Source organism: Macaca mulatta, chromosome 4, assembly GCF_049350105.2.
Source record: "Macaca mulatta isolate MMU2019108-1 chromosome 4, T2T-MMU8v2.0, whole genome shotgun sequence".
Lineage (NCBI taxonomy): Eukaryota > Metazoa > Chordata > Mammalia > Primates > Cercopithecidae > Macaca > Macaca mulatta.
In genome coordinates this window covers 166,557,366-166,582,091 of record NC_133409.1, presented here as the reverse complement: position 1 = coordinate 166,582,091, position 24,726 = coordinate 166,557,366, and the positions used below count along the sequence as shown (strand labels likewise).

The 24,726-nt window shown below is 42.6% G+C and overlaps 1 protein-coding gene across 1 annotated transcript in view; it reads right to left on the bottom strand.

Moving 5' to 3' along the window:
• Positions 1 to 24,726, bottom strand: part of ATXN1 (ataxin 1) — a 280,578-nt gene that overhangs the window by 197,720 nt on the left and 58,132 nt on the right. Inside the window, exon 2 of the mRNA XM_028847819.2 lies at positions 19,746 to 19,806. The gene's annotated coding sequence lies outside the window, so the exon portion shown is untranslated. The remainder of the gene's footprint in view (positions 1 to 19,745; positions 19,807 to 24,726) is intronic.

Here is a 24,726-nt window from a genome sequence, read left to right as displayed (position 1 = left end):
CAGGTGATCCCTTTATGTCCGTCTTCTCTTTGACAGATGCCAAGACACCCCACAACTCTGCACAGCTGGACACAGTCTTAACTCCACATACACAATCATATTTGGCGCACCAGGCTGGCTGGTAATTATTGTTCATATGGCTTTCACTTAAACTAACCTGAGAGTAACACAAGCACAGCACAGAAAATGTATTCATAGTTATACTCCAGCTTGGAGCACAGATGTTGACCTAACAGTGGCTTCATAAATGTTTGTTGAATGAATGAATAAAGATGGATGGATGAGTGGATGACATGACAATACACTTTCATCAAACTAGGGAAAAACCTTTATGCAAATATACATATATATTACATATATACTTCTAAAAATTGTGGTAAACTACACAAATATAAAATTTACCATCTTAACCATTTTTTTGTTGTTGTTGTTGTTGAGACGGAGTTTCGCTCTGTCTCCCTGGCTGGAGTGCGTGGCGCGATCTCGGCTCACTGCAAGCTCCGCCTCCCGGGATCACGCCATTCTCCTGCCTCAGCTTCCTGAGCAGCTGGGACTACAGGCGCCCGCCACCGCGCCCGGCTAATTTTTTGCATTTTTTTTTTTTAGTAGAGACGGGGTTTCACCATGGTCTGGATCTCCTGACCTCGTGATCTGCCCCCCTCAGCCTCCCAAAGTGCTGGGATTACAGGCGTGAGCCACCGCGCCTGGCCTCTCATCTTAACCATTTTTTAAGTATACAGTCAGTGGCATTAAGTACCTTCACAATGGTGCACAACCATCACCACCATCTACCTCCCAAACTCTTCATTTTGCAAAACTGAAACCTTTTAACATACATACATTTTTAAAAGTCTTTAAAATGTAATTTAATGATCTAGGGTGTGGGGTACCCAGGTTCTTCACTTCCCCCTTGCCCCCACCTGCTGTATATCTTGTGCCTTTCAGCCACACTTAGGGCATCTTTAGCAAGAAATGTGGTCAATGTGGTTGAGACATGTGGTCAATGAAACTCCTGCCTATGAGCTTAGCTACTAGCTAGCAGTTTGGGCTGCTCAAAATGAATTTCCTGGATAATTTTCCTAAGCCCTCACTGACTCCTACTCGCATGTATTGTCAGGAGTCAGCTTTCACTCCTGGGACTGGTTTGGGCTTCCAGAAAGCGTGCCTTGTAAAGAACAGAGCCTGTGTGTCAAACAGCCTATATACAATACACATAGCTTATATATGACAACCCTGTGATTTATCATTTCAACATTTCTGAACTCAGGACTTACTTTATATATGATTAGTACATAAAAGAGTGGTAGCACCCCCACCCCCAGAAACTAATCATTAAATCTACAGTGCATATTATCATCAGCGACACCAGAAAAATCAAAGAAAACTGGTGTCTATTTCATATTTGCACAGAATCGTTTTTAATTTTAAATGTTTTTCATATAATGATCACATTGCCGATCTCACACTTGGAGGAGCATAAAGAAAAGAAGGAAAAGGGCTGAAAAGGGTGACAAGTCACTCAGATGAATGGGATGAGGCCGGGAGGTGACCAGGCCTGGATCAGATGTGAACTGCTCCCCACAAAGGCCTCTCCTCGGCGCTCAGCCTCAGACTCCCCCCATGTATAAAATGACACAAGGGAAATGAGAATCAAACCAGGGTTAAGCTGTTCCTGACGTGCCTCCTGCACCAACATCCATCCAGCTCTCTGACCTTCTTATGAGGCTCAGGAGTCCTCCTGGGGGAAAGAGCTGCAACACCTGCTATTCTACTTTGCATGGTTGGTTCAGGCTCTAGGAAACAGCAAGAGCCCACCTCCTCCTGCAGTCAGCAGTAGCTCTACTTCTGTTTTCCAACTGGGATCGTGGCTACTGCTTTCTACTTCTCAGCAGCTAATTACACACGCCCTCCGAGGAACCTAGGCCACTGAGTGAGGGGCCCAAACTCAGCCGGACACAATCCCCGCTTATCCCTCTCAGCTGTGGTCAGCTGGACACCTAGGCACACATGGGGAAGCCACTCAGTCCTTGCCTGAAAGAAGACAACATTTCGGCAGCCCAAATCTCAACCTTCTTGACTAATAGGCAAGCTTACCATGTGTTGAATTTAACCAGCCAGCACCAAACCGTCAGACTTTCTGTTACTCAGAAATAAGTAAACAGTATGAAAAAGGTCCCTTATTAGGTGGGCTCAGGGTGCTGGTATCAGGACTATTTTTGCGTACTCTATCATTAGGTCAGGCTGACATCCCAAACCTTAAAAAGTTAATAAGGGAAAGAACGCATAAACGCATATAAGCTTTATATGGAAGGTTAAGTGCACTGGCAGCCTACTAAAATAGAAAGTTAAATACAGCAATGAGATTTTGAAATTTCCCCTTGCAATAAAAAAGAAGGGGCCTTAATGGGAACACAGCCAGGCTTGCTGGAAAAGCAGTCTTTGTTCCTTAAAACAACCTGCAACAGACTACTTCTGGAGGACTCAAATTTCCGGAAATATTGTACCATCACTGACCCGTGTACATGGCTATGAGGCTCCCATACCAATAGCACTCTCAGGGAGAATCGACAGTTTAAAGAAAGCAAATTAGGGTCTCAGTAATAAGATGACTGAGAACATAAACTATTATGCATCTATCTTTTAAACACTTAAGTAATTTTAGTGTTGCTTTACTTGCCAGAGTAAATGAGTTATAAAAACCTCTGCTTTCTCATAAAAGCCTCCACATACCCAAGGAATGGTGAATGGCGTTACAATAAGCAGCACGTGTCCCATTTCCTCCCATAAGGAATAATCCTCTTTTTGTGACTCTCCTTTTCACTTCATCTGGAGGGCAGTGTCTTCCCTCCTAGAAGAGAGGCCCAGGCTGAGAGCATCATGGTTTTGGCAGGGAACTCAGAAAATCTTGGCATCAGGGCTTACTATAAGCTGAGTTAAACAGGAATGGAAGATCATTGGAATCCCTGGAAAAATAGAAAATATTTCTAGGGTAGCACAGAAGTTTGGCCTTTTCGCTGGTGATTTGTTTCCACTTGTTCACATGCTGTGACTCATCATTTGGGTGACATGGAGCAGGCAGCATCATTTCAAGCTCATCATTTTATTAAGCAATGAGTCAAACGAAGAAAGTGGTTTAAGGGAAATGGTCATTTTCTAATGATTTTTCTCTAGTATGATTTTATTTAATAGTTTCACATAAGCAAAGCCGATGTCTCCTCTGACCTCCCCCTTTTAAAATTTCCAGAAAATAAGACATTCTGATGGAGATCAGGCCACAAGACAGTAGTTCAGAAAAGGGTAATTTTTGTTTTAATTTTTCTCCTCACTCCCTATTTAATGGTGGCCAGGATATTGAAATTCTCTGGAAAACACAGAACCCATTTACATGATGAATTCAATAATATATTATAACGTCTTATTCAGAAGTGTTAGGAGAATTGATGAGTTAATGTTGGTAAATCACTTTGCAATTCTCAGGTCAAAGATGTGAAATGAACATTATCATTATTTGTTTCAGTGGAGGCTCACTGGCAAAATGTGGTCTAGTGGGCCTAATTAGGAAACAAAAGCTTATAACTTTGCAGCAAGAGGGGAAAACATTTTTTCAGTACTTCCTTTTACCTATTTTCTCTTCTATGCTAAGGGAGTAAAGGGCATGCCAATGATTATTGATAACATCATTCAACTCCATGTAATAAGTTGACACCAGTGAAATAAACCAAAGGATGTAGGGATGTATGTATAGATGGATGGATGAATGGACAGATGGATGGATGGACAGACAAATGGCCGGTGACCAAAATAGATATACTCCTCCGTGTTATATATTAAGGTTGCTTTTTTAGAACACTGTCCTTCTTACCCAAATTATCACTGTAGAAGCAGATCATCATGCTTTAAGCCTTAGAATATGATGGATTTCAATTATCGCATCATATCTGTGAGATTTTTGGTTAGGAACTTTAAATATGAATTTGTCCAATTTTTTCAGTAATGCAAAACTTTTTGGTTTAATTTAATCTGTTGCTATTCCTACCCTTGCTGGCCAAACTCATAAAATAAAGATTTTCTAATATATGGTATTTAGAAATTCTCTACACTATAGAAGGTGTTTGAAGTTAATGAATAAATAAATGGATAAATAGATGGGTAAAAGGCATCACCCAACCACAGCACTGCAATGTCCAAAGGAACCCTGAAAGGTTCCTCATGCCTCTAGGAAAGACTGACCTTTGAATACGCCAGACAAGCATTTTTCTTAGCAAACATTTATGAGCAATGGGCTCAATCACTATATTAGTGTTTAAGGGCTTTTACTATATAGAAGCTTTTTCTTTCACTAAAGTCTCCAAAGTCAAATTTATAATTGCTATGTATGCCTGAATAAAAGGTAAGATAATATGAGGTAATTATTCTCCAGACAGCCTTCAGTAAAGCCTAAGTACCCTTAATTTTTGAGTTCTTATGAAGTTTATCACTTTATTTATTGGTCTCTTAAATAAAGTAGTCTTTATGGAAGACATATTACCTTAAAACTACCTTGATAAATGCCAGTTTGGCATGTTTATATGTTTATAACAGCCACCTAACAGAACTGTTTTTCCTTTTGTTTTTTAATGGAAGAAAACAAATTTGACTAGTAATTATTCTTGGAAGTATGACTTTCCTAGTTGCAAGCACTGGATGTCACTATAAATAAAAAAGCATTTTAAAGATTACTTTTTAAAGCAACGCAGTAAGTGGTTAAGTTGCAGAGTTCATGAAAATACACTCACAGGAAGAATGAAGAAAAACATCTCTTAATAATATAGTTTAGGATATTGTTACAACAATGGTCCCCAAAGTACGATGCCTCCCAGCAGCCATGCTCACATTAACTGTGGGCTTGGCTATACGTCTTGTTTTGGCCAATGGGTCTTAACAAATGTAACCAATGAATACAGGAATGGGCACTCGTGGCTTAGGATGAAATTTCTGGTAACAGCATCAAACACAGACTAGATGAACGTCAAGATGATGTGCTTTGAAGAACGGTATTACATGACCTGCAAAGTAGTTCAAAAGATGAGGAAGATACTGATATAGTAGATAAAAGTTGTAAGTAAAATTATTTCATATAATATGAAAGGGTAAGAAAGCAATATGTCTAAATTAATGTATATATTATTTCAAATGTCTTTGAGATTAATTAATTTAAGTACAAATCTGATGGTTTAATAGAAATCTCTAAATCCTTAAATGCTTACAGTCAAACTGGTCAAAAAATTCATTGAAAGGATAAAGGATGGCATAAATGTGAATTTCTATGGTATAATGCAGGCCCAGACTTCTTGAGCTGCAGGCCTGAAGACTCAACTGTCTATCTGAAATATCCCCTAAAAAAATGTCTCAAACCTCCGACCTATTAGGATGGCTACTATCAAAAAAAATTTTTTTAACCAAAAAATAACAACTGTTGGTGAGGATACGGAGAAACTGGAACTCTTGTGCACTGTTGGTAGAAACGCAAAGTGGTGCAGCCACTGTGGAAAACGATACAGCAGTTCCTACAAAAATTAAAAATAGAATTGCCATGTGATCCAGCAATTCCATTTCCGGGTATATACCCAAAGGAACTGAAAGGAGAACCTCCATTTTGTACACCCACATTCATAGCAGCATTATTCACAGTAACCAAAAGGTGGAAACAACCCAGATATTTATGGACAGACGAATGAATAGACAAAATGTGATATATACAAGAGTGGAATATTCAGCCTTAAAAAAGGAAATTCTGATACATGTTACACCATGGATGACCTTGAGAACATTGTGCTAAACAAAAAGTCACAAAAGGACAAACCCTGTGTGATTCTACTTATAGGAGGTCCCTAGAGTAGTCAAATTCATAGAGACAGAAAGTAGAATGGTGATTACCAGGGGGGAGGGGGAGGGGGAATGGGGAATTTATGGTTTACTGGGTATAGAATTTTGCAAGATGCAAACAGCTGAGACTGGATGTGCAATAATGAGAATATACCGGATACCATCGAGCTGTATCTTGAACCCAGCTACCTCTCTCTGATGTCACTGCCACCATTCAAGACCAAACCACTATCATTTTCTATCATGTCAACTATAGGTTTCTTACCTGGCCTCCCTGTTTTTCTTGCCATCCTTTTAATGTCAGACAGTAAAAAGTGTCATGAAAATAGCAAGGCAGGGTAAGAAGACTGGCATACTGTATTAGATAGGATGGACAAGGAAGGCCTTTTGGAGGTGACATTTGTGCATTCATTCAGGTCATTTTTCCATTCAAAAGTATTCGATAGCTCATTCTGACTGTCCTATTTATGATAATTCTGTAACCATTCAGGACTGAAACCCTGACAGCCCCTGGACACCTTCTGATCCTTCTCTCTCTGTATCGCATCTATTCTCTATTTTCCCCATTGCTAAGAGTAATCATGCTATCTGTCCTATCTATTACTCCTTCTCTTGGAATGGGCTGTCACTCCCCACTCCCGTGTATCCTACATACACATGCCAGATGAATCTTTCTAAACTGCAGTTTCAATCTTCTTTCTCGTTTCAAAATCTCTTGTTGCTGGTTCCTCTTTGCTTCCTGAATTAAGTCCAGAGTTTCCATCCCAGACTGTCTGACAGTCTACAATATGGCTTCCACTTACCTTCCCAACTGTTATCTCCCACTTTTCCCCATCACAGGCATACGGGCAGCCCCTAGTTCCCAGAATGTACTCTTCACTTTCCAGAATCTGTGTCTCTGGTCTCAATGGCCCTCACACACCTCCCCCCGATCCCTGTTGCAAACTAAAATCCAATTCCCAAATCACCTTCTCTGTGGAAACTGGCCTGATTTTCCCAATCAGAAGCGATCACTTCTATCTTTAACCCTCTGAAGCATGTTTTTACTTTTATATATAGTTTACTGCCTTCTGTCTTATGCCGTATTTATTTGTATACTTTTCCTAGTTCCTTTTCAGATCACAGGATTTTTGAAAATCAAATATGGCTCCTGTCTTCTGCATCACCTAGCAACTTGTTCCTCGAAGTGTGGTCCTGGGACCAGCAGCATCTCGGGCCCCATCTCAGACCGACAGGATCAGAACCTGCATTTTAACAGTATTCCCAGGGGATTCCGAGCCACTTGATCAGGCTCACAGCAGCCGCTCATCTCATACTTGACTGGTTGAACTGACTAGGAAAACAAAGTATGAGAAAACAAACATAACTTACATAACTCATTCAAAGACCACTGTGAGTGAATAATGCTTTAACTATATAAAACTAGGGCCAGCCACAGTGGCTCACACCTAGCACTGGGGGAAGCTGAGGTGGGAGAATCACTTGAGTCCAGGAGTTCGAGACCAGCCAGAGGAACATAGTGAAACCCCATCTCTACCAAAAATACAAAAATTAGCTGGTCATGGTGGCGCACACCTGTAGTCCCAAGCTACTTGGGAGGCTGAGGTGGGAGGACTGCTTGAGCCCCAGGAGGTCGAGGCTGCAGTGAGCTGTGAGTGTACCACTGCACTCCAGCCTGGGTGACAGAGTGAGACCCTGTCTCAATAAATAAATAAATAAATAAATAAATAAATAAATAGAAATAAAAATACAGTAAAGGTATAGAGAAAGCAGAAGTTTAATTTTACCAAGCTTCTGAGGGAGGAAAACAAATGTCACCTTGGCCAACCAAACAGATCTGGGAAGATTTTGTCTTTTTATAAAGCTTGTCTATTTATGGGTGGGAAGTCAGCAGAAAAACTGCTTGCCAATAGTACACTTCTCCCACTTTAATGAAATCGGTTGGCTGTGAAAATATGTGCATCAAAGTTTTAAAGAGTTTTCTGTCACATCCAGTAGACTTATTATACAGATTGCTACAGATGGAAGATTTATCCTCATTTGATGTAGCAACAGCACTACGTTCTTTGAACTGTAACAAAGCTTTTGATTTTTTTTTCCCCACGTGGTAGACAAATCTTAGTAAGAAAATACAGACTTGATATGACACATACTCAACTACTGTAAAGTGGGTGCTTAATTTAGTTAGGGATAGGAAGGGTGGAAACTGGGGAAAGTCCTGCTTAGAGGGCACCTCACTGGCCACTAGAGGGCATTAACATGTGAATAAAATCATCCTGATTTCCAGGATTCAAACAGTAGACACCATGCATGGGAATTAATGGGGCTACTGCTTCACTCTTCCTTTCCCCTTATAAATGGCCAGAGAGCTGAGAACTGTAAAGATGTGGAAGTATATCTAAACCCTTTTTATGTTTTAACACAGTAGACATTTAAGGGAATAAACTTGAGCCACGCTAGCTGCAGGACAAGGATTGACATACATTTCCTTCAGGGTGCCCAATTTCCATTCTTCAGAAGTCCACAACGTTCTGAATAGCATCGGTCTTTTCTCCCTCAGAATCAGCCTAGCAGCAAGTCCGAAACCTCCAAAAACGTCTCACACCTGTACTCCTAGCACTTTAGGAAGCCAAGGTGAGAGGATTGCCTGAGCCCAGGAATTCAAGACCAGCCATGTCTCCAAAACTTCCAAAATCTTCTCCAGCCTACTTCCAAAAAATTCAAGTTGATAATCTATCCATTGCAAAAGGATATTTCCTTGAGGAAGTAGGAGGAAGATAAGCGAGGCTGGGGAAGACTGAAGACAACAGTCCTCAGTCCTGAGGAGAATGAGCGGGAAGTGACTGATGGTCAGTCCCAGGCCACCGCCCTGCCTTAGTGGGTGTCTTTGCCATGAGGTGGCCTTCCAGGTAGCTTGGCTTGCTTCTGCACCTAAGCTTATAATGGCAAGACTCTAACCTCGCCTCTCCAGCCCCCATCTTTCTCCTCAAACGGTCTCCCTAATCTTTGTACATACTCATGGGTTTAATTACCAGGCAGGATGCCCTGAGGCAGCCAGGTGTTAGCTGGCAAGAGAACACACAAAGGCCTCCCCTCCATTCAGCATCAGGGCGATAAAGATATCATTACCCTCAAAGCCAGCTCCTCAGAAGTTCTGCCACCACGGCAGATATGAAAGGCTTTACCACATAGTTTTCATACACAGTTCTTCTTCCTCAGAAAGCACCATTTGTTTGAGTATCCGTAAATAACTCCTACAGAAGACACAATTTGCTCTAATGTTTTGGAGCTATGGAATTTATGATGATCACAGAACCCGGAAATAGCTGAATGTGAAAACAGGAACATCTCAAATCACCCCTCAGCTCTCATAAGAGTAGGGCATTTCCAGTTAAAAGCCAAGTCATCGCTGTGTTTACTGCTCTCTCTCAATGAGGGGCCGCACTCCCAGGACAGTGTCAGCATACTTAGCATTTCAAATACTGAATAAAAACAACAGCATCTCCAAGTTCTCAGCATTTATAAAAGGTATTCTCTTCTAAAGATAAAGAAAACTTTAGAATGCAGGCCCTTTTATTTTCTCCCAATCGGTTAAAAAGTGAAGAGAAATAGAATGGGCTGAACAAAATATATAGCAGGCTCTGTGGTCTGCTTTTTCTAAAAGTTCTGCCCACAGATTTTCAGACACCAACAGCAACAAACAGTCATTCCCTCCCTCCCGCAAGTGAGGGTGAGAGCCAATGCCAGGAGCTACAGCAACAGAAGAATGTACATTAGAAGAGAGACAGGAGAGTGGCTTAGACCCTCTGCCTGCCATCACCATCACCTCCTAACCAGAAATGACAACAAGCAGCACTTTCTAGGAATTTGTTAGTGCCTGTGATCACATGTCCTTCTTGCACTCACATTTCTCTTTTGACCAAATATTATTTAGTAAGATGTGGCTGAGTGGCCCCTGGGAATCACCATTGAAACGGAAGGCTTTCTGAGTAAAATATCTGTTCGGTATCTCTTCTTGTGCAAGCACATTTCAAAAGTTCAGCCAACGGCTAGGAAAATGTTTGGGGCACGCAGAATCCCTTCTACGCCTTCTACGTGTCTGCACTTTTCAGCTCCTGAGTTGAGAAGACATATTAAAAACCCAGTAACATGGTTATATTCATTAAACAGCAAATGTCCTTTCAAACAAAATCCAACAGGGCAGAGATTACTGTTTGTGCTAATGGAAAGTGATCAAAAGCCCCAAGATTCTTTGGTTAGCTGACTCTAAAGCCTGTTCCTGCTTGAGTTTCTACACAAAGTACATCAAAAGAATATAGATATCACTGGAGATTCTAAATGTTTAAAGTCTCCAGGACTAGCAAGAAAATATGCTTGAAACTATAGGAAACAGGGAACAGAACAGTACTGTTGACTTCCACCTTTTCTCTGCAACACAATACATTATAATCTATAAATAGCTTAGCCTGTCTGTTTAAATATGCACCTCCCCCGGAAAAGATAGCGGCTTCCGATCATCTTGCTATTTGCAAGGAATCTTACTCACAAATCAATCTAACAGGCCACGGTGATATTACGGGGATGTAAAAGGGATTAAAATGATCAAGAGCACCACGTGTCTTCCAAGTCAAGTGGGGTCCTATGCCGTGCTGGTTTGAAGAAGTGGGAGAACCTTCATCAAGAGCAGCAACTCAGGTGTCTGTCCACTAGAGTAAGCAGGAGGTTCTGACCAGCAAGGGTAGCCTAGGGTGTGGGAGGGAGGGAGACAGTGACTTCAAAGCTTTCCTGTTCTGTCACACTTCCTGCACCTCTACCCAGAGGTGGCTGCTCCACAGACCCAAGCAGAAAGCAGACAAGAAAGGCAGGATGTCAGGAATTCTCTTCTCTCCCAGCAGCATCTTTCCAGTTCTAGCCTAAATGCAGGGAAAAAAGATTTGGGGCTGGGGCACCCCTGAATCCCAGGGAGCTCAGGAGCTCACTGATTCCTTGGAGCTGAAGAGTCGCTGTGCGCAAGCTGCACACGGCCGTGGCTTCTCTCATTAGACTCTCTTCTACCACTAGAGCCTGGCAGCTATGAAAAGTGACACGACAAGCCAGCCCCAGAAAGCAAAATGGGAATGCAATACATTCCTCCTCTCGCCCATCAAACAGCCTTCTTCCTCCTTTCTCGCAAATCAAAACTGACTCCCTCTTGTTGGATCACAAAGACCAAGAACACAACCTGCAGTGGCTTTGTGGAGCTTAAAAAAAAAAAAAAAAAAAAGACTGTCAGCTTGTAAGAATTTTACCAACCGGCAAGACATTACCCCTCATGTCCCAGAGCCATGGGAAGGCTGCGTCTGACAGCGAGGCCCACCAGCAGGAGAGAGACGGTTCTCATGGGTGGATGGTGAGCCCTCTCTTATCAACAGCTAGACTCGGCAACCACATACTCCGTTTTACTTTCTTGCCCACATTTAAACCATTTTATCTCCACTAGAGGGCCAGGACGGAGATGAAATTTCAGCCTGGCAGTTCTGCTGCTGATTTAAGATTTGATCCTAAACCTTGGGGAGGGAGGACTGGAAGGAAGGGACGTGGGGTTCCGGCAACTCAGATACTCACAGTGGGCAGATCTGGGTCCCAGGCGATCCCTGGGTTCTGCCACAGGCTGTCTATCTCACGGGATGACACTGTGATTAAAATAATATCCACAGCACTTTGGGAGGCCAAGGCGGGAAGATCATGAGGTCAAGAGATTGAGACCAGCCTGGCCAACATGGTGAAACTCCATCTCTACTAAAAATACAAAATATTACCCAGGTGTGGTGGTGGGAGCCTGTAATCCCAGCTGCTTGGGAGGCTGTGGCAGGAGAATCGCTTGAACTCGGGAGGCAGAGGTTGCAGTGAGCCAAGATCGCGGCACTGCACTCCAACCTGGCGACAGAGTGAGGCACTGTCTCAAAATAATAATAATAATAGTAACAACAACAACAATATCCACAAAGTATAACACAGGACACTTTCAGTAGCCACCTGGGCTCAAAAATTGGGTTATCTCTGACTCCATTCCTTTCCTTGTTTCTTTTTTTTTTTTCTTGAGATGGAGTCTTGCTCGGTCGCCCAGGCTGGAGTGCAGTGGCACGATCTCGGCTCACTGCAAGCTCCGCCTCCCAGGTTCATGCCATTCTCCTGCCTCAGCTTCCTGAGTAGCTGGGACTACAGGCGCCTGCCACTGTGCCTGGCTAATTTTTTGTATTTTTAGTAGAGACGGGGTTTCACCGTGGTCTCGATCTCCTGACCTTGTGATCCGCCCGCCTTGGCCTCCCAAAGTGCTGGGATTACAGGCGTGAGCCACCACACCCGGCCTCCTTGTTTCTTATATCCAAACAGTTGCTCAGTTTGCTCAACTCTTTCTTTGTAGTGTTCCCCACATCTGTCCCTTTATAACATGCCCATGGTAGTTCTCAAAACCTTATCTCCTTACAACTGCAACTGCCTTCCCTCTGGGACCCCAGTCTCTGTTTTCTCCACCATCTCACAGGCTATGGATACAGCTGTAAAGCTCATCTCACTAAAACATGGTTGGTCACATCCCCAACTTGTTAAAAAGTCTCCAGTGACTGCCAACCCCCAGTTCAGGACCCCTCCCCATAGCACTGCCCATTTACACAGTGACCACTCCTCCCTCCCCACCACCACCACCTGCAAACCACACACCAACAACAAGCACCATGTCCTGGGAATCTGTCAGTGGCTGGGACTCGATCCTCCTGGCAGGCAGGTTTCTCTTCACCATATAATACACACGCAGCGAATGTGGTTGAGGGGTCCTCATTCTTTGGTCTGACACATGTGGTGTGACCCCTATCTCCCTGTCCAAGGCAGTCTCCCTCTTTCTCTCTCTGAGTTTTCCATTCTCCACATTGAGTCCCACATGGAGCTTCCCACTTACTTTACATGTTTGGTCGCTGTGTTTTGCTCAGCATATGTGTGGCCCCTGTCTGGAAGTCCCTCTTCATTGATCTGGAGCTGAACTGTGGTCTGTTCACCAGGACCCCAGATGAAAGATGAAAGCATGAGAGAAGTGGATACAGGAGGAGGATGGTATAAGGTGGTCCGTACACCTGGGATGCAATCATGGGAGCATCCCGGACAGGTTAACTTTGCCTTAATAAAGCTTCTTAATTTTTAGCAAGCATAATGATCTCCATTTCATTCAGGAGGAACCAGGTTAGAAAGACAAGATGGGACCAGATAACTCGTGAACTGTGAGTTGAGCTGTGGACTGTTAGACAGTGATGTGTCTAAGACAAGGCCAATGTCTGGCAGGCCAGGGCTTTAATATAAGTTTAGCCACCTGCTGCATTGAGTTTAATTTGCCCGTGTCCTTATGATTGTCCAATCACCATAGCTAATTAATGTTAACTATGTTGTTATTTTTATTAATGCTCTTTCCATTTTAGTAAATATTTTTGAGCCAGATCTGACTGTTCCAAGCCTGGGCTTTGGCGGCTGCCAGGTATATTACTGCTTCAGCACTACCAGGAGCGAGTCACAATGCTTTCTTATGTTCATCCATTCTTTTACCCTACACATTCATCAGGCATTTACCGTGTGCTGTGTGAGAGGACTGGGATGATGTGAGTTATATAAAAGGCTAAAAGTCATGCTTAGGACATAGCAGGTGACAAGTGTCCCTTCTAGGCCAAAGCTTTGAAGCATTTAATTGCTGGTGCAATTTTCCAATTTTTCTCTCTTCCAGTGATCATGAAAGAGGCCCCGAGATGGCTGGATAAAAAGATCAAAGCGGACTGCATCATGGAGTTATGCATGGAGGACAGTTGTCCTGGAGAGATACCGCATCCACAGCGGTCACTGCATGAATGAGAAATAAACTTTTATTTTGCTAAGCTACTGAAAGTTTAGGGTTGATCGTTTCTGCAACAAAAGCTTATCCTATCCTGACTAATATAATAGCTTTTATTTTCTGTATTATTACTGTTTGGTAATGAATCATGTCTAACAATGCCTCATGATAGGCTTTATATTTACTGCCCTCAATATCTTTCAATTGCCTTAATGTCACCTTTACTCACTCCTTGCCACTTAATGAGACAGGAGCCTCTTGAAGACAGTGACCCTGGCTTGTACTTTCAGGGCTTACCTTTTCACCCTCCAGCTCACATTTTCCTTCCTCCCTCACCATTTTCCCAAAAATTTAGTTGTGAGCCTTGCAAGCAGTAGCTGTTTAACTCATAACTGATGACTTGATATTTTCCCACTAGAAAATAATTCCCAATATGTAATGACAATTATCCATTTGCATTAACCAATACCACTATGGAGGCATGGATAATCAGGAATTCAGTGCAATGGCTACAAGAGGGCATTAGCTATTCATCTGTGACTTTATTTTAGCCATGACCTTGATTCTATGTCAACTATGGCTCATCATTTTTACTTATTTGTGTTGACCCTAATGTCTTTAGGTCTACTTAATGATTTTGGTCTGGGCTTCTAAAATTCTCATTCAGTCATTTGTTTATTCACACAAATACAGTAGCACAGAATAAAAGCTATGGAGTCAGGCTAGCTGTGAGACTGTGGGCCAGCCACGTGACCTCTTTATGTTCCCAGTTTCCTTACCCACAAAATGAGAGTTTAAAATGTATCTTGTCAGGTTGTTGTGAGAATTATACAAGTTAATATATGCAAGATACATAAAAGTTATTTTAAATTTTAAGATAAAGCAGTACTGGGCATGTTGTAAGTGCTTAGAATGCTAATATTGTCATCTACTGAGCACTTACTACATGGCAGATATTAGAGGAACAAGAAGGATTAACAGGTTCCCCAGTTCTTCAGGCATTTGCAATCTAGTATGGGTAATAGATATGTAAACAAATAAGTGAAGTATTACAGAGCCTGAGAGAGAGAGAACACAAGTACATACAAATACATATGCACAAAAGGACACAGGTATGTAGGTGCACACACATGCACACAAAGATGCACATGTGCACGCTCACCTACATGAGAGCACACACATGCACACATGCCAACTACTGCCAACTGATGAGCCACATACAGAGCAAGAAGAGACTACGATCACTGAACTAGCTCCTACAGGCTTGCCAGACAAGACAGGGCACCAGGGATTTCCAGGTAATTAAAGAGTGTGAGCAGAGGCATCAAACAACATCTATGCGTTTATTCATTCAACAAATGTTGATCAAATGCCGCCTATGTGCTTGACACAGTTTTAAATACTGAGATACATGCAGTCCATGAGACTGACAAGGCTTTTGCTTTCACTGAGCTAACATTCTAATAGAGGAGACTAACAATAAACCCACAGTTGGATGCAGAAGCCCAAGCGCCATGAAGAAAACACAACAGGTAAGAAGGCTCGAGTGAGCTGGGGGCGGGTAGGCCTGATGGAGTGCAGGGAACAGAAATACGGTCAGAGCAGGAAGGAAACACCACGCCCCGCCCCAGCTTTCTATGGGGGAGGATTTCCCTTACACCCTCTGACCTCTTGCGCCAACCTTTTCTTCCTCAAGGGTGTGGAATGAGTAACCCGGCTGGCGCTAAAGCCAACACGGTCTACGCCCCTCTCCTTGGATAGGGTTAATCTATAAAATTTTGAGCAGGGTTAGCAGGGATTTGGGCCTCTTCACACAGACAGGTGCCTGTAGACTCAAAACTTTCCTGCAGGTGGCCTGCGACCAAGCTAGACTGGGGAACAGGCAGGTGGCAAGTTAGCACATTGCCCTCAGTCACATAGCAGCATTCTGGCCCCCGTCTGCCTCAATACTCTTGTCCTATTTCTCAGTGGGCTTGGAACTTGGGACGGGAAGAGAACTCTTGTAAGATAAAAGTTTTCATAAGATGAAAGCCTTCCCTCCCCTAAACGGACCTCAAAACCAAATTAGGAATCACTATCCTTATCTATCAAACCTAATCTATCTGTCATCTTAATGGAAAAAATCCCTCCTATCTCTTACTCAATAGTTCAAAAAAATTGCTAGACTGAGAAGTCTCGTCCCAAAGACAAATTCAATACAGTGAATATTGGGAGTGAGGTGAGAAAAAGGATTATTTTGGTGCCAGTATAAAACCCAGGGGTATATGCTATGGTCAGTAGCCACAAAGAGGAAGATGAGGAAATGTGAAGATTTTAGATATTCTTACCTTGTGACTTTATATCTACATTAAAAAGAAAACCACATTAGGAAAATAATTTCTTGAGTTTATCTTTTCTTTGAAGAACTGAACAACATTTCCAATATATTTACACACTTGCCTCAGAATTTCCTTGGGAGATAGAGTGAGAATACAACGTTGTCATGAACAAATATTAATGTCATGGTTACTATCCGCAGAGCTCAGTTGTGAGCATTAGAGAATTTTTTTTTAAGAAGATGAAGAAGAAGATACATGGTTCCTATCCTTGAAGGGCTTAGCCTCTACCTAGAAAGCCACTCAGGCCCCCAAAGCAATAGACACCAAAAAAGGAAATACAAGAGCAATGTCAAATGGATGGTAAAGATTTTTTAAAATGCTTCAGGAGTTCAGAGGGAAAAAAGCATCTGTTGAAACTAAGAGTCCTTACAATGCTTTCATTAAGGATTGTATAGATGAGAAAACATTACAGAAATGTGAAAGCCCCAATCGCACATCAGTAGAGAAACTGCAATTAGAAACTGCCTCTCTGGTCCAAGCTCCCAGAAGATGAGAAATGGGTATTGCCTTTCTTTGTGCAGTCCTACTGGGCCTGGCATGGCAGGCTCCACTGGTAGGTGTCTCCTCAATCTGCAGTGTATTAAATGAGCACTCTGTTTCCCTGGATTTTACATTGCTCCATGTCGCTACCCACACATTTCAGCCAGGAGCAGCTGACCATGATGCACGGGAAGTATCCTCCCCACCAGGCCGTTCTGATAGAGCCGCTGTGCCACAGGGAGGATGAAAAGCACAGACTCTCCACCTCCTTTCAATTGCTAAGGCAGGCAGGTGCTGCCAACCCTGCTGACCCATTCAGAGGCCTGCAGAACGGTCCTACAGGCATTGCCTTCTCTCTCATCAAGTCCCAAGATGGACCGGGACAGGAGGCAAGTGTTAATAGCAGAAGTAGATAGTAACAATTACGAAAACCACATTCTCCGCATATCACAGGCCCCAGGAGGGGAAAGGCAAGAGTGGATAAGGTGGGAAATAAAAGAGGGTATCAGGGCTGCCCTCATCCTGCCCAGGATACACTGGCTGTCACAGTCATTATATGTTTTCTGGCAGCACAGTCATGTTGCTATGGAACCAATGCATGTCATTGCCACCTGGCCTCTAGCAAATAAAATCACAGTGCTGGCAAGAGCATTTCCCTGGATTTCCCTTAAAGAGATACCATTGATGGTGACTGCTGTTTGAGCTTAGAAACAACAGCAGCATTGTTCCCAAGACCCAGCCCCATTGCATACTATGAAACTGAACCCAAGGACTCATGTTTTACAAGGTGTATGTGCATGTGGGGGCCAGCTTCTGAGCTTCTTTTTAGGAAAAAAAAAATACTCATAGCTTCTATCTGTGTTTAGTTTTTTCTTATTTGGTAAAAGCAAACGGCTTGGATAATCAAATATTGGATAATTTTGGATAATCAAATTATTATCCAAAATATTGGATAATAATTTGATGCCCTCTTGAATGTCGACATCAAACATGACCCCAGAAGGAAAGCAAAGTAGCCACAAGCTACATGGGTTCAGATGGTCCTTCTTTCATTCCTTCACCATTTCGTGCCTCAGACCTTTCTCTACCAGTTTATTCTTTACCCAAGGAATCCTATGATGTAGGCATGGAAATGGACATTTCTTCACTTTCTCGAGGCCCTTAATTGCCCCCTTCTTTTAGTCTAATTAATCTCTTGACTCTAAAGAGACCTTTACATTCCCCAGACAGCAACAGGTGTCAGTGACCCACACTGTATCATGGTGAGCTCTGAGAATAAACCTTTTGGGCTTTTCTCAGATAAGACAGGAAAATGGAAACAGGAATGCCAACTCGTGTAGACCCAGCTCTGCGGACAGGAGAGATCAATATTAGGGTAATTCAGCAGATGATCCCTCACAAATCAGCAATCTATGTTCTATATTCCATTTAATATGTTGGTAGAAACCAATTATGTCTGTATCTACATAAGGAGATGATCAAGTTCCACAATAATGACTCTTAATTAGGAAAGAAGACAAAGTGATTAAGTTGACAAGTTGGATAAAATAATAAACACAAGCTCTTAATGCCACGCTTTGACCACTCCCTAGGTGAGATGAAATGTTTTGGAAATAAGCGCACTTAGTTCACCAACCTAAATGAACACAATTTGAAGCCAGATTTAACCTAGGATGTCTTAAAAAAAAAATACACAATCAAGTCTACCTTCTGGGATTCTAACTGAGAATCCTGTTCTTAACTTCTCTCCATCTTATCGCACAACTGCACTCTTATGTAAAAACCAACATAACTTTAAAAAAATGAATAAATGGGGCCGGGCGTGGTGGCTCACGCCTGTAATCCCAGCACTTTGGGAGGCCGAGGTGGGCAGATCACGAAGTCAGGAGATTGAGACCATCCTAGGTAACACTGTGAAACCCCATCTCTACTAAAAATACAAAAAATTAGCCGGGCATGGTGGCGGGTGCCTGTAGTCCCAGCTACTCAGGAGGCTGAGGCAGGAGAATGGCATGAACCCAGGAGGCAGAGCTTGCAGTAAACCAAGATCACACCACTGCACTCCAGCCTGGGCGACAGAGAGAGACTCCGTCTCAAATAAATAAACAAATAAAATAAAATAAAATAATAAATGTTTCTCAAAAGTCTCTATGACTGTAGGTCAAATTTGTACTTCAATATAGGAACCCTGATAGGCATTCTTCTGCAGGTGCAGACAACCGCGAGTCGAGTGTGTGGGTCGGCAGCTGTACTGCACACACCTGCAGGTGTACCGTGACTTCTAGCTGCAAAGCAGATGTACCACCAAGTCTCAGCATGTGACAACGTGGCACTGCAGATGCAGTGGTTTGGAAAGGGCGCAAAGGAAAATAAGCTTTCTCAGATGACGTCCGTAACAGAAGTGTTCTGGGTACACTCGCTCTGCCAACCCCTTTACTTAGTAGCCAACTATGATTATGAGAAAGTCAAATAGTCTATCAGCATCAGTCTTGACCCTTGCCTTAGGGGTGATCATTGTTAGATGACCAAGACCACTTTAAGTTGAACTACCTATAATTCTACAGCCTCAAAAAGAATCTGCAGATTCCAAAACCAGTCTTGTGCAGGGCAAACATCACGCAGCTAGGAGCCAAACACACCTGTGTCATAATCCCAGCTCTGCTACACTCCATGAAGCCCCACAAAGGTGATGTGAAGCCTTTGGGCCTCAGCTGCCTCATCTGTACATAGGGCCTTTGCCAGACAAGCTCTCAGGTCTCATCTGGGGCTCACATCCTATTATTCTTGGTCATGGAATTCAAGAGACATCACAGTCACCTGAAGAAATTGGATGGTTCCCCCTTGCCCACAGCTGTACTTCTGTGCACCAGTTGCTGAGGGAAAGAAACTTCCTCTCTGCGAGCTGGACAAGGCAATAGCAATGAAGATGACCTCACAAGAGGCAAAGCATGTGAACACCAAAAAGAAATGGCAGAAAAAATCTACAAGGGAAACCATCCTCTCCAAAGCACCCAGTGATGAGGAGAGTCGATGACCAGGAAAAATACCTTGGTTCCAAGCATGAGAAAACTAGAGAATGCATGCTGTCACACACTTTTTCTTGGCACATCATAGTAATTGGATAACATTTTGATGTGGGTAAAAATACAGGAAAGATTCAAAGGATCACTCACCCTATGAAAACAGCAGGTCGATTTCTTTTCACGAAGAAAATGGTCTAATTTCTTTGGAAAACTGGAAGAGAAAAAGAGATTTTTTAAAAAATTAATAACTCCATTTTCTAAATCAGTCCAAATGAGCAGGCCTAGAGGTGATAAGAAATTTCAGCCCCTAGCACTTTGGCCTTTATTAGGTGCACAATAAATGTCTGAAGAACAATAGATGCATGATTATTTGGCTGACTATATGAAGTTTAAAAGCAGAGCTTTGAACAATCAATACGTAGAAAACAATCACAGGCATGATTCATTTATCATGAGATGTATGGTCCTTGTGACAAAGAGTCCATATTGTGGTGCCCAAGAAATCAATTTTTTAGGTGCGTTTTTTTAAAATGTCATGTCCTCCATGCCCACCATGATGCTTATGGAAGAAGCCTTTTTTGTATTTTTTTAAAGTAATGTTTCTGTAGAGATGTTGCCCAGGCTGGTCTTGATCTCCTGGCCTCAAGCGCTCCTTCCACCTCGGCCTCCCAAAGTGTTGGGATTACAGGTTTGAGCCACTGTACCCAGCCTTGTTTCGTTTTCTGGGATAGGGTCTTGCTTTGTCACCCAGGTTTGTCATAGATCCATGCCCATTTTATAGTTGGAAACCCTGAGGCCCAGGGGACTGAGCCACTTGCCCACGTGCATACGGTTGTGAGTGGCAGAGTTGAGCTCAGACCCTGGGATCCTCCCTCCAAAGTGCCTCTCATGGGGGAATTCAGTGACCGTGGATGGGGGTGCCATCATAGCTCACTGCAGCCTCAAACTCCTAGACTCAAAATCCTGCCTTAGCCCCCAAGTAGCTGGGACTACAGGCATGTGCCACCACACCTGGATTAAAATGTTGTGTTTTTTCTTTATTTGCAGAGATAGAGTCTTGCTACATTGCTCAGGCTGTGAAGAAGTCTTAGTAAATAACCAAAGTACCCCATTCCTGCACTTTGCTCTTTCCCAAAATGGTATACCCACAGCTTCACTCCCCGCAGTGATTTGTATGTAATTAGGCTCATATGGGAATGTGGACTTGGCAGAGGGGCGCTGGAGGCCACATATCAGGCTGACTAAGTAATCCCGTGAGGAAGCCACGGTGTCTGAGATACTGACGGGTCAAACAAAGTGTGGGAAAGAACAGAGATGATGTGAATGTTGGACAGAGGAAGCCTGAAAGACAAAGGGAGATAAGGGAGCGACGGCAACAGACTGTTTAATCTACACCACACAAGGAACTAAGTTCAAGATCCAACTCAACAATAATTTCCAGAGACTATTTTAAAGACGCCTTTGCAGGCTTAAGAGAGGCTGTGAGGCAAAGCTATTCCAGCTCCTGACGTTCTGTGGGCAAGTTGAACAGGATTCCAGAATCTTTGGGATTCATTCTACGAGCTGTGGAAGGCCACAGCCTTCCCGCCCTTTTCCTCAGAGGACGTGGACTGCATGTGGCCACCAAGGCAGGATAGAGCTTCTTCAGGATGGCCCACCAGCCTGTAGGAAGATTCCCAGACTCAGTTTCTCAGAATCTAAAGGGCACTCCTCCAAGTCCCACAGAGCAGTCCACAAGTATTTAACGTGACACTGACTATGCAGTCGGACTATCCTAGGCTAGGTGGGGCTGCAAAGACAAAGGTTATGCTCCAATTGAAAAAACTGCCAGAAAACCATGCAAACATTGAAAAACGGTAGATACTGACAAAATCTCTGAGTCTCTTCTTTGTTTTAAAGCAACACTTTACGATCCACTCACACGCATTGACCTTTTCATCCTAACAACAGACGAGATGTCTACAGTACGAATTCTTGAGACCACAAAGATAGATTTCAAAGTCAGACCTCAGTCTGAGCCTCAGCTCAGTCACAGAGGAGCTGTGTGGTTCCAGTCACTTAAACTCTCTGAACCCTTTCCTCATTTGTATAATGGCAATAACGATACCGACTTCATAGAATGTTTCTAGTTTTTAGTGTGGCATTTGGTACGCAGAAGAGACTGAATAAAACCAAAAGGCATTATCACCATTTGGCACAACACGTTCATATATCTGTAACAATGGAGGAAAGACACAGGAGACGCTTTGGTGACTTAATAATTCGCCAGAATGTGACTGGGCGCGGTGGCTCACTCCTGTAATCCCAGCACTTTGGGAGGCTGAGTAGGGTGGGTTACCTGAGGTCAGAAGTTTGAGACCAACCTGGCCACTATGGTAAAACTCTGTCTCTACTAAAAATACAAAATTAGCTGGGCATGGTGGCACGCACCTGTAATCCCAGCTACTTGGGAGGCTGAGGCAGGAAAATTGCTTGAACTCGGGAGGTGGAAGTTGCAGTGAGCCAAGATCATGCCATTGCACTCCAGCCTGGGCAACAAGAGCAAAACAAACAAACAAACAAACAAACAAAAAACAACAAAAGAATTACCAGAATGTGAGTACCTGCACCGTATTCCCCTTTTCCTCACCCTTCACAAGTAGATGAGACAAGTAGCCATATGATCCAGAAATCCTACTGCTGGGTATATACTCAAAAGAAAGGAAATCAGTATACTGAGGACAAGTCTGCACTTCCTCTGTTTGTTGCAGCACTGTTTACAGCATCTTAGATGTGGAAGCAATATAAGTGTCTACCAACAGATGAATGGATAAAGAAAGTGTGGTATATACACACAATGGAGTATTAGTCAGCCATAAAAAGAATGAGATCTAGTCATTTGCAACTACATGGATGGAACGAGATCATTATGTGAAGTGAAAAAAGCCAGGTACAGAAAGACAAACTTAGCATGTTCTCACTTATTTGTGGGATCTAAAAATCAAACCTACTGAACTCATGGACACAGAGAGTAGAAGGACGGCTACCAAAGGCTGGGAAGGGTAGCAGGGTGTTGGAGGGGAGGTAGGGATGGTTAATGGGTACAAAAACAGTAGTTAGAATAAATAAGATCTACTATTTGATAACACAACAGGGTGACTGTAGTCAATAATAACTGTACATTTTAAAATAAAGAGTATAACTGGAATGTTTGCAATGTAATGGATAGATGCTTGGGGGGACAGATACTCTATTCTTCATGATGTGTTTATTTTACATGTCTGTATCAAAACACCTCATGTACCCCATACATATACACACCTACTATGTACTCGCAAAAATTTTTTAAATTAAAAAAAAATTACAGGACTATGCAGTCAAAAAAAGTGGATGAGACAAATGAGAACAAAATAAAACTATTTACTGTATAATAATTAGATAAACAGAAAAACTCAAGTAATACAAATCCACAGAAGTCCCACCAATAATCGCTATTAACATTCTCGTTATATGACCCCAGACTCTTTCCTATGCCCAAGTATACAGAGTATATTGTACATATACATCTAGAAATAAATCTACATATAAACATACAATCTATTTATAACATACTATGATAGTATTCATAGTACTTTGCTGTCTGATTTTTTTTACTTATTAATTATATTGAAAATCTCTTTTAACATCAATAGATGCATCAGCATCATAATTTTTAAGGACTGCAAGAGTATTGCATTGAAGGACTGAACCAATAAACATTTATTTGTTGAATTTACAGAGTCTACCAAAGTGTCCCAAGTTTATAAGAAATGACTACATATTGTGGTAGCATGTGGTTTTTTTTCTTCTACATTTTTCAAGATTGAGAAAGGCAGGCTGAATAAATATAAAAAGCCTTAACAGCAAAAAAGTGTTTTGGTTTGAGTGGGTGTAGCGTAGAAGAACACAAACTAACACATATACCACAGGGAATAGAATCACACATTAGAATATTCAGTAGGTGGCCGGGTGCGGTGGCTCACGCCTGTAATCCCAACACTTTGGGAGGTCAAGGCAGGTGGATCACCTGAGGTCAGGAGTTCAAGACCATCCTGGCCAACGTGGTGAAACTCCGTCCCTACCAAAAATACAAAAATTAGCTGGGCATGGTGGCAGATGCCTGTAATCCCAGCTACTCGGGAGGCTGAGGCAGGAGAATCGCTTGAACCCGGGAGGTGGAAGCTGCAGTGAGTCGAGAGTGCACCACTGCACTCCAGCCTGGGCAACAAGAGTGAAACTTCGTCTCAAAAAAAAAAAAAAAAAAAAAGAATATTCAGTGGGTGTCCAACATATTGAAAAAGGACTCAACCTTAAAGACTCGGGATAAAGGGTGAATAGGGATGGCTAGATCAAGTATTAAATCATTAAGTCTGAAGTCAAGCAAATGTCCTTGTTTTCGGCCCAATTATGGTAGAGTTACTTAATGATACAGAGAAAAAGTTAACTGAAAACTGTATGATCTTGAGGGATCCTAGAAATTAAATCACTATTTGAAGGTGAAAACGTAAAAAAAAAAAAAATCAGGACTTACCATATTTATTTAGAAGGTATCAAAAATTAAAATGTTCATTTGGTGTTAATATTTCTAACCCAAGTTCCTTCTCAAAGAGAATGGTTGGTTTGCTAAAAATATATGTGATAGGATTTGCTGAAGTCACATGACACACCCTTGCCCTCAATTAAGGGTGCCATACCTCCCCAGCGACTAGTGACACTCCAGGAAAATCCCACTCTTTAGGGGAGCCTGCGGAAGTGAGTGTATCCCTGCAATGGGCAGAGTGTGTGGAAATCATGTCTCCAGTCATGAAGACACGAATGCAGTTAACCTTTTCTGAGTATCCAACACTGCTCCATGAATCAGGCAGCAGATAGGGCTGGCAGAGAGCAGCAGAGGGAGAAAGAACACACAGCAGCAGCAAAGAAATGCCACAGGAGACAGATACTGGCTGCAAAATCCTGGCGAGATCAAAGGTGGAGATGCAAAGTAGAGCAACACAGAGTCTGATCTGTGAAACCAGGGTGCATAACCAATGGTAGGTGACAGTCCCTTACAACAAATGCTCCCTAAATGCTTCAACCCTGGTCCAGCTGACGCAATTTTTAAGGGGAGTGG